Source organism: Trematomus bernacchii, unplaced genomic scaffold (assembly GCF_902827165.1).
Source record: "Trematomus bernacchii unplaced genomic scaffold, fTreBer1.1, whole genome shotgun sequence".
In the NCBI taxonomy this organism is placed as follows: domain Eukaryota; kingdom Metazoa; phylum Chordata; class Actinopteri; order Perciformes; family Nototheniidae; genus Trematomus; species Trematomus bernacchii.
Genome location: NW_022987342.1, coordinates 3,783,363 through 3,791,594, shown reverse-complemented (window position 1 = coordinate 3,791,594; position 8,232 = coordinate 3,783,363). Strand labels below are relative to the sequence as shown.

Sequence of the window (8,232 nt, the reverse complement as noted above, 5' to 3'; positions counted from 1 at the left end):
CACTCTATATATCTCGCAATGTTGTTTTATCTCGCAGTTTGTGATGTGTGCGCAAAGTTTTGTGAGTATAGGGTACAAAAAGGAAAATGAAATTGGCAAGGATCAAATCAAATTTCAAGAACAAAGGAAATCTTATTTTAACCCAGAGTGCATTCGGGGACAGAATGGAGCTCGCTGGCCACACCCGAGCTGAATCACAATCGTTCCGTCTCCCTAAATTAAGCCCTTGGGCTTGAGATCAATAGTGACCTCTACAGAATACAGGTATATCTTCACTTTCAGTTTTAGGGATTATTGGGCTTCAGACACTTTCTTTGTCAGATGATGCAATAGTAATGAATCCAAACCAATAAAAGATTGCTTTGTTTGTCGGTTTAAGTTGATCATTTGGCCCCTAGCACTGTTGTGGTTGGCAAGTGCGCAGTAGAAATAAAATATTTTTGAAATGTTGGGAAAGACCCTCATTATAAAGTTCACTCCCACTCTGTGAAAACACAATAACAAGTTGCAGCAGCAACCTTTTTCACATGCTGCTGCGTCTTGTCTAACAGTAATAAAATACTCTTTGTATTGGAATTTCTCCACCAACTTGAAGAAAGAATAAATCCTTCTCCTGCCTTGAAGCCTATTGGGTGAGTTGAATGCAGAAATGTACAGCAAAAAGTTGATTTAATACTTTACTTAAGCGATCTTGTTTTGATTATGTTGCTAATATAGAGGGGTATTTCCTGCTAACGGGTTCTTATTTGTTTAAATGTGTTAAAAAAAAATGATAAATGAAAGTCTTAATGTATATAATGTCACTGGTGACACATACATGAAAAATAACATCTACAGGTAGTGTACAGTATGAAGTTGATTAACATTCTGGGACATATTTAACTAATAGCAATATAAAAACATGGATTATGAGGCAAACTTTACTTATTACTTTACTTCTAGTTACATAAATGTATTAGAATATATTGTTGTTTGGTCACACATCCTGCTTGTGTGATTTCCATGTATGATGTCTTTGCATTGCCATAATACATACATTTTGTCATGTGTCTATACTTCAGTACATGATGTTTAAATAGAAACCCCTGACGTGCAACAGGCTTTAATTCTCTAGTCAGCATCTGTCAGCTATAAGTGCTGTGGCAGTGCATTAAACCCTTTTAAAGCAATACCATCATCCCTCCACCTACTCTCTCTTTCATTATTTCCTTATCCCTCATCTGTGCCAATTTATCACAGTGCGTTACATAATCTATCTGGCTCTTATCGTTAACAGCATCTTATGTTAAAAACGTTCTCATTGTTCTCCTGCTGTTCTTTATCCTTTATTTATGTGTTTATGTCTTTAGTCCAGTTACAGTAAACCTCTTAACTTTACAGAATTTTGGGCAGATTCAATTAATTAAAGCAACAAATAGTATCACTATCAAGTTGATTTGTATAGGTTTGTTGGCATTATCCTTTGCTCAAAAATTACTCCAAGATTCAGATATTGCATAACAAGGATGCAGTTGTAGCTTAGTCAATTATGCTACACACAAAAAACTTGACAGAAAAGCAAAAACAGTAGTCCATACCTGTAGTGCATTTTGGAATGACATTGGGAGAAATGTAAACGACCTAAATCAATGCTCAGATGATATTGCCGGGCATTTTTAACGGTAAAAATAATTGACATTAAAGGGGACCTATCATGCAAAATGCACTTTTTGATGTCTTTTATACATAAATATGTGTCCCCGGGAAATTACGCAGCGTCAGAAAATAAAACCCTCTCTCTTTTCCTCCGTACCCAAATCTCTAAAAATGGGGGTACAACGGATCCAGATTTGCGTCCGGTATGACGTAATATCGGAAATATGGACCCACGGCACTATCATAAAGTTGCTATCAGAAACAATAAAAGACTGTTTTGGATGTAATATGGTCGGTTTTTACATTAGCATCGCTAACACTCAGAGCTAACCTGTACTGCACAGAGCATGTGTGTGAAGAAGCAGGAAATAAAAAGGAACTCACCTTGTGGTATAACCGGCAAGAGAGAAAGCCTTTGAGCTCCATACTGTTTCAGAAATAATCCTTGATAATCCATGATATAGCGTTTCATCACGGCAGTATTTAGTTTAGACAGTAGCTGCCGGGTCCCGCATGAGCTCAGCCCCCTCCTTTTTTTTTCTTTTATCACATTTCTTTTTTTTCAAGCTTTATACCCAAAATCAGCACTTTTCAAACAGTAAGTGAAATAGAGGGATATGAGGCATGGCTAGAATGGGTGATCTGTTTGGTACTTTGAGCAAAACACTTCATAGACATGTTTTTTATATATTTGTATATATCTGAGACCTATGCTATTGCTAAAAATAGCATGATAGGTGCATTTTAAGTAAACATTGTACATTAACTTTTAGAACCACACAGTCCGCCTCGTCTCGTCTCACTGGAGTCCTGCACTTTGTCCTGTGGTCACCCAGCGAAGTGAAACAGCTTGATCCGGGATTCCGTGATGAAGCCACATTAGCTTGTTGCTGGGTTAGCCTAAATCCTATTGTCCTGGGACCGTACATCAGCAAGGAGCATGCTGCTGGGTCCTAGCTGTGTTAGCTTAGCTCACATGTCAACTCTCGTGTCTAAATCACCAAAACAAAACACTACACTGAAACTAACCCTAACTCCAGCGTACCAAACCAACCCTTACCATTTTAAGATTAAATGTACCTTAGTCATATACCATACTTACTGAGAAAAACAAAACAAAAAACAATAAGAACAAAAAAGAAGAATGCTAGTGAAGTAATTAATTAATTAAAGTTTTCTGCACTCGATTTTCGATTGCATGATATAGCCCAGCGCAACACCTTCGTCACATGTTGCCACTTGTTTGTACCAGTTTCAGGCGATTTGTAATCTGTTCTAGAAAAAATATGTGTTTTTAGGATTTCAAGAAGCATATAGAACAAACAATGGATGTATTTTATGAACATTTATCCATGCTGAAAGTAGATTTAGATGTGTTAGGAGTGAGATAGAGATTATTATCTAATATCCAATGAAGCATTGCATGAAGTCTGTTGATTAATCAGAGGCTGTTGTTGGGGCTGCATAAACGTTTTTTTATCTTTGTTTTGTAGGCAGGCTATGCAGGCCAGCCCGATGGTCAACAAGGTTCATGTTTTAATAGCATTTTTACAAAAAAAGCCCAGGCGAGCCTAACATGTGAAAATATGGCTTGGGCCTCAGAGAGTTAAACTTGGGCCTGCGACCATAGTTTTACTGTATTTTGTTTTGAAAATCCACAGCGGAGGTTTGTGTTGTACTACATGCGGTGTATTTTGCATATCTCTCAGTAGCCAACGATCTGTGAGTCTGTTGGCTCGGACATAAACTCCGTAATAAATGTAGTCTACATTTCATAAGAGGTGTAAAACCTGTGAGCATTTTAAATCGCATTTGAACTAAATGCTTATATAAGCTGTAGTTGTATTTGTATTGTTGATTTATTGTGTGAACGAGGCGATATACAGTAGAGAAGGTTAAGCTGTCATTATTAGGCTGTTATGTACTGTTGGAGTGGGAAGCAGGCCTATTGTTTTTAGGATATTTGTGAGTCAGGTGGTCCGTGAGTGTTTTTTTAGTGGTTAAGTGGTCCTTGGTATGAAAAAGTTTGAGAAACACTGCGCTAGTGGATTGTTAATGGGGGAGCCTCGCTGCGGGGAAATTATACAGATGGCTAGTCCGCCCCTGAAAAATGTCTATGCACCCGTTATTATTAATCATTTAAAAAAAAATTGATAAAAAAATTGGTTAAAAAAAAAACTCGCGACCCCCACTTTGGGAACCCCTGCTTTAAAAGACCCCTAAAATCCTGTAATTTTATATGTATTCTTGTTCTGCAATCAGAACATGTTGTACTTTGTTGAATGTGTAAAAACAAACTGTTCTCAGGATACACGTGTTTACACCTTATCTTCCTCAATTCATCCCTCCTTCCTCTTTTCTGTTAGTTTCTTTTTCACTCACTGTAGTGTCTTCGTTTGCTCCATCACTTTGAATAGATTGAAGGAATTGCAGCACATCAATATGAAACAGAGGGGGAGAAAACAATGGATGGTGACCCTAACCCTCACCCCAAAGGAATGTAGAGAGAGAGAGCGATAATATGTTGGAACTGAATAGCAGAGAGGAGTGGAAGTGGAGATTTGTGTGCCAGATTAAATCCTGCTCCGTTTTTGTATAGTAGATTTTCACTCTCTAATATTCTCTCCAAATTGCAACTACCTCTATGGTAATCCTGCGCTGCTGTGGCCTACATTACACCTTAGCGTGTGTGTGTGTGTGTGTGTGTGTGTGTGTGTGTGTGTGTGTGGCTGTGGCTGTGACCGTTTGAGTGTGATGGAACCAGAATATTGCAACAAGTCCTCCAACTCAGACGACCAAATAGGTCGATTGTTCAAGCGCTTATTACGACCTATAATCATGTTTTAAAGTTTTCGACCTCTAGTGCTCCCGTTGAATGCAAACGCTACGGAGGGTCGTTTATTCACAAATAACCCTCTCTGGAAAATCCTAAATTGTAGGATAGTTTGGCCATTAAAATGCTTTTTGATTAGATTTCTAGTGAAAAGTGTATATTGTACTTTTAGAATCCACGTCCAGTGGATATGTAGGATCTATAGTTTGATAGATATTACGAAGATGATTTGAGGTCTCGCCAGGATACGTGTAACGGCACGTGTAAAGTTAGCGTCAACCCTCACGGGGTGAAAACAGTATTTCCGGTCTCGAAGTTTTCATAATAAAACCGTATTCCCCCCACTGTCAAATTATTTTAAAGCTATATCTGCAGTACTCATCCACTAAAAACATCAGTTTATCCTTGTTAATTACACAACATTAATTGGTTTAAATTGTGTACAATGCTTTTGTGTTTTTCCCATAGGTTTTTCCCTTTAGATTCTGAGAGACACATTTCTTTTTCAGAGGTTTTGATAGGCTAAAACATCGAACTTGAAGCTCTGTGATTGGATGTTTTAGCAGCAATGCACGTTGGGATATGGTGTTTATGTGATATTAAATCCGAAAACATTTAAAAAAAAAAAAATACTTTATTCCGAGTGTGCTTGCTTTTCTCTTTGGAAGTCATCACATAACGGCATTGTAATACACGGTTTGGCTGCATTAAATATTTCACATCTGCCGTAGTTCTTGATTTATAGAGCCCTGATTAGAAGAACTTTGGACAAACTGGAAGAAATGCCACCGAAACTGAATACGTGACGTGGATCATAAATATATCAGCAAAACATCTTGCATTTCTTTTCAAACATTATGTCTCCTTGCAGTATCAACACTAATTCGGACTTTTATATTTGATCCAATTGGTAAAGATATTACTGATTTTCTTTGAATATAAGAATGTAAATACTGAGTTGAGAGAATAGTCAGGGGATTTGGGTGATGGGAGACACATCTATGGAATCACAATTTCAATAGCTTACCATTAAATGACGGATATACCTTTCTGTCTGTGATGTTTTACAAATCAGATATTAATGTGTATATATCGCTTCAAATCGAGAGACTGAAACTGTATTTTTCTTTATCGTTCTGTTTTAATTTCACAATAAAGTTAATAGTAATATTTAAGGCCCGAGCACGGAGCGCTAGGACCCAACGGCGTCCTAGCACGAAGTGCGAGGAACCTATTGTTATCCTAGGAATTCTTATTATTATACTGCTGGCATTTCCTGTTTTTGAGGGCTTTAGGACGCTTCAAAAGTTGTATAATTTTGCACGGATTCCAGGATGTAAGAGCTACCAGGAATGGCCTTCCTGGTAGCTCTTACCCCCTCACCTTCTGTTCCCAGTATCCCCATCAGGCTCCACTCCCTTCCTGCCTCTCTGACCCTGTCTCTTAGTTTTTCCCTCTCTGTTTTATACATGTTGCAGTGTAATACGATGTGTTCCACATTTTCTTTCACTCCACACCCCCTGCATTCTTCAACTTCGCTTTTTCCCATTATAAACATTGTGCCGTTTAATCCTGTATGATCGAATACTCGTTTTAATTCCCACTTCATTTATTTGCCACTCTTTTTTCCTTTCTATGATACTCATATCTATGTTAGCTACTGGGGAAAGCCATGGGGGAACACTGCTAAATGGACTTGCTTTGGCAAACTTTATGGTCTCCACTCCATATGCCCTCGTTCTCTCCTTACTTGTCCAGCCAAACCCACGCCCCCGGAACTTTGTATATTCCCAGCAATCCTCTAGTATTCTGTTTGTGATATTTTCCTCTCCACTTCCTTGTAGCCTGACCCAGTAGGCCTATGACAAAGCAAGTTTCTCTCTTCTAAAGAATGCACAAATGTGTTTAATCATTATTGTCAGATATGTTCTTTTCAAACAATATGTCTCCTTGCAGTATCAACACTAATTCGGCTGACTTTTATATTTGATCCAATTGGTAAAGATATTACTGATTTTCTTTGAATATAAGAATGTAAATACTGAGTTGAGAGAATACTCAGGGGTTTTGGGTGATGGGAGACACATCTATGGAATCACAATTTCAATAGCTTGCCATTAAATGACGGATATACCTTTCTGTCTGTGATGTTTTACAAATCAGATATTAATGTGTATATATAGCTTCAAATCGAAAGACTGAAACTGTATTTTTCTTTATCGTTCTGTTTTAATTTCACAATAAAGTTAATAGTAATATTTAAGGCCCGAGCACGGAGCGCTAGGACCCAACGGCGTCCTAGCACGAAGTGCGAGGAACCTATTGTTATCCTAGGAATTCTTATTATTATACTGCTGGCGTTTCCTGTTTTTGAGGGCTTTAGGACGCTTCAAAAGTTGTATAATTTTGCACGGATTCCAGGATCGGTGAAAAATTCAACATTCTGGAGTCAATGTGTTCAAATTGTCCAACATGCTCTCTCGCGCCACCTATGGCATTTTCCATTTTTGGAAAGATGTACAAAGTCGCACCGTAACTCCGAATGACCTGACATTTTGCACACTTATTCGGGTGGACCTGCTCTACATAGTAGGCTTGTTTGAGACGAGCTGCGGCTCGCCTCGAAAGTAGACGAGAATAGCCGATTGCAGCCGAGGGAGGTCTCAAAAAGCTTGCCTGAAGTCGGACAGCTCGGAGTCGGCTTCTTCTTCTTCTTCTCTCGGTTTTTGGCGGATTGCAAACAACTTTAAGGTGCATACCGCCACCTACCGTACAAGACTGTGTATCACCATATCATCCTATCACCACTTGTGGAATTATACCACTCTATTTACGTTGTTTTAAATTCTTCCAATCAATCCTGTTTAACTCAAATACTTAAGAATGGCCTTCCTGGTAGCTCTTACCCCCTCACCTTCTGTTCCCAGAATCCCCATCAGGCTCCACTCCCTTCCTGCCTCTCTGACCCTGTCTCTTAGTTTTTCCCTCTCTGCTTTGTACATGTTGCAGTGTAATACGATGTGTTCCACATTTTCTTTCACTCCACACCCCCTGCATTCTTCAACTTCACTTTTTCCCATTATAAACATTGTGCCGTTTAATCCTGTATGATCCAATCTGAGTCTCGTGATGGTGATCTCCTCCCGTCTGTTCCTTTCTGTATAGATCTTTGTTATGACTGATTTCTGTAACTTGTGGTATCTCCTCCCTTTCTGATCTTCCTCCCACCTTTTCTGCCATATTTCCATACCCTTCTTCTTAATTATTGCTTTTCCTTCTCCTTTCCCAAGTGAAACTGGTATTGCTATTTCCTTCTGGAACTCATCTGTTGCTAACTTATCAGCATGCTCATTCCCTTGAACCCCCTCATGTGCAGGCACCCAGCATACATGTAACTTCACATCTATTCCCCTCCTCTGAAGTCTCAATAAGCAATGGTTAAGTTCAATAATGAAATCTTCTCTAACAGTTATTGTCGACTGTATGCTTTTCAAAGCAGATAGTGAGTCTGTGCATATCACCACCCTATCTGACTTCTTCAACCTATTGTAGCCCAATAATTGCTGCTAGTATTTCTGCTGTATAAACTGATAAGTTATGTGACACTCGTTTTGAGATTGATATTTTGGTATATACACGCCCACCTGTTTTGATGTCCGTTTTTGCTTATAACGTCGCAAATACGTATAATTCAGTGGTAATGTCGGTCTCAATCGATTCTGTGTCACCTCACGATGTGAAATGATGTGTTGGATGTGGTGAAA

At 38.7% G+C, this 8,232-nt stretch overlaps 1 protein-coding gene across 1 annotated transcript in view; it reads left to right on the top strand.

The window, feature by feature from the left end:
* The first annotated feature begins 504 nt into the window (after positions 1-504).
* vwa11 (von Willebrand factor A domain containing 11) overlaps positions 505-8,232 on the top strand; it is a 41,266-nt gene continuing 33,538 nt past the window's right edge. The window contains exon 1 of the mRNA XM_034129790.1: positions 505-632. The gene's annotated coding sequence lies outside the window, so the exon portion shown is untranslated. The remainder of the gene's footprint in view (positions 633-8,232) is intronic.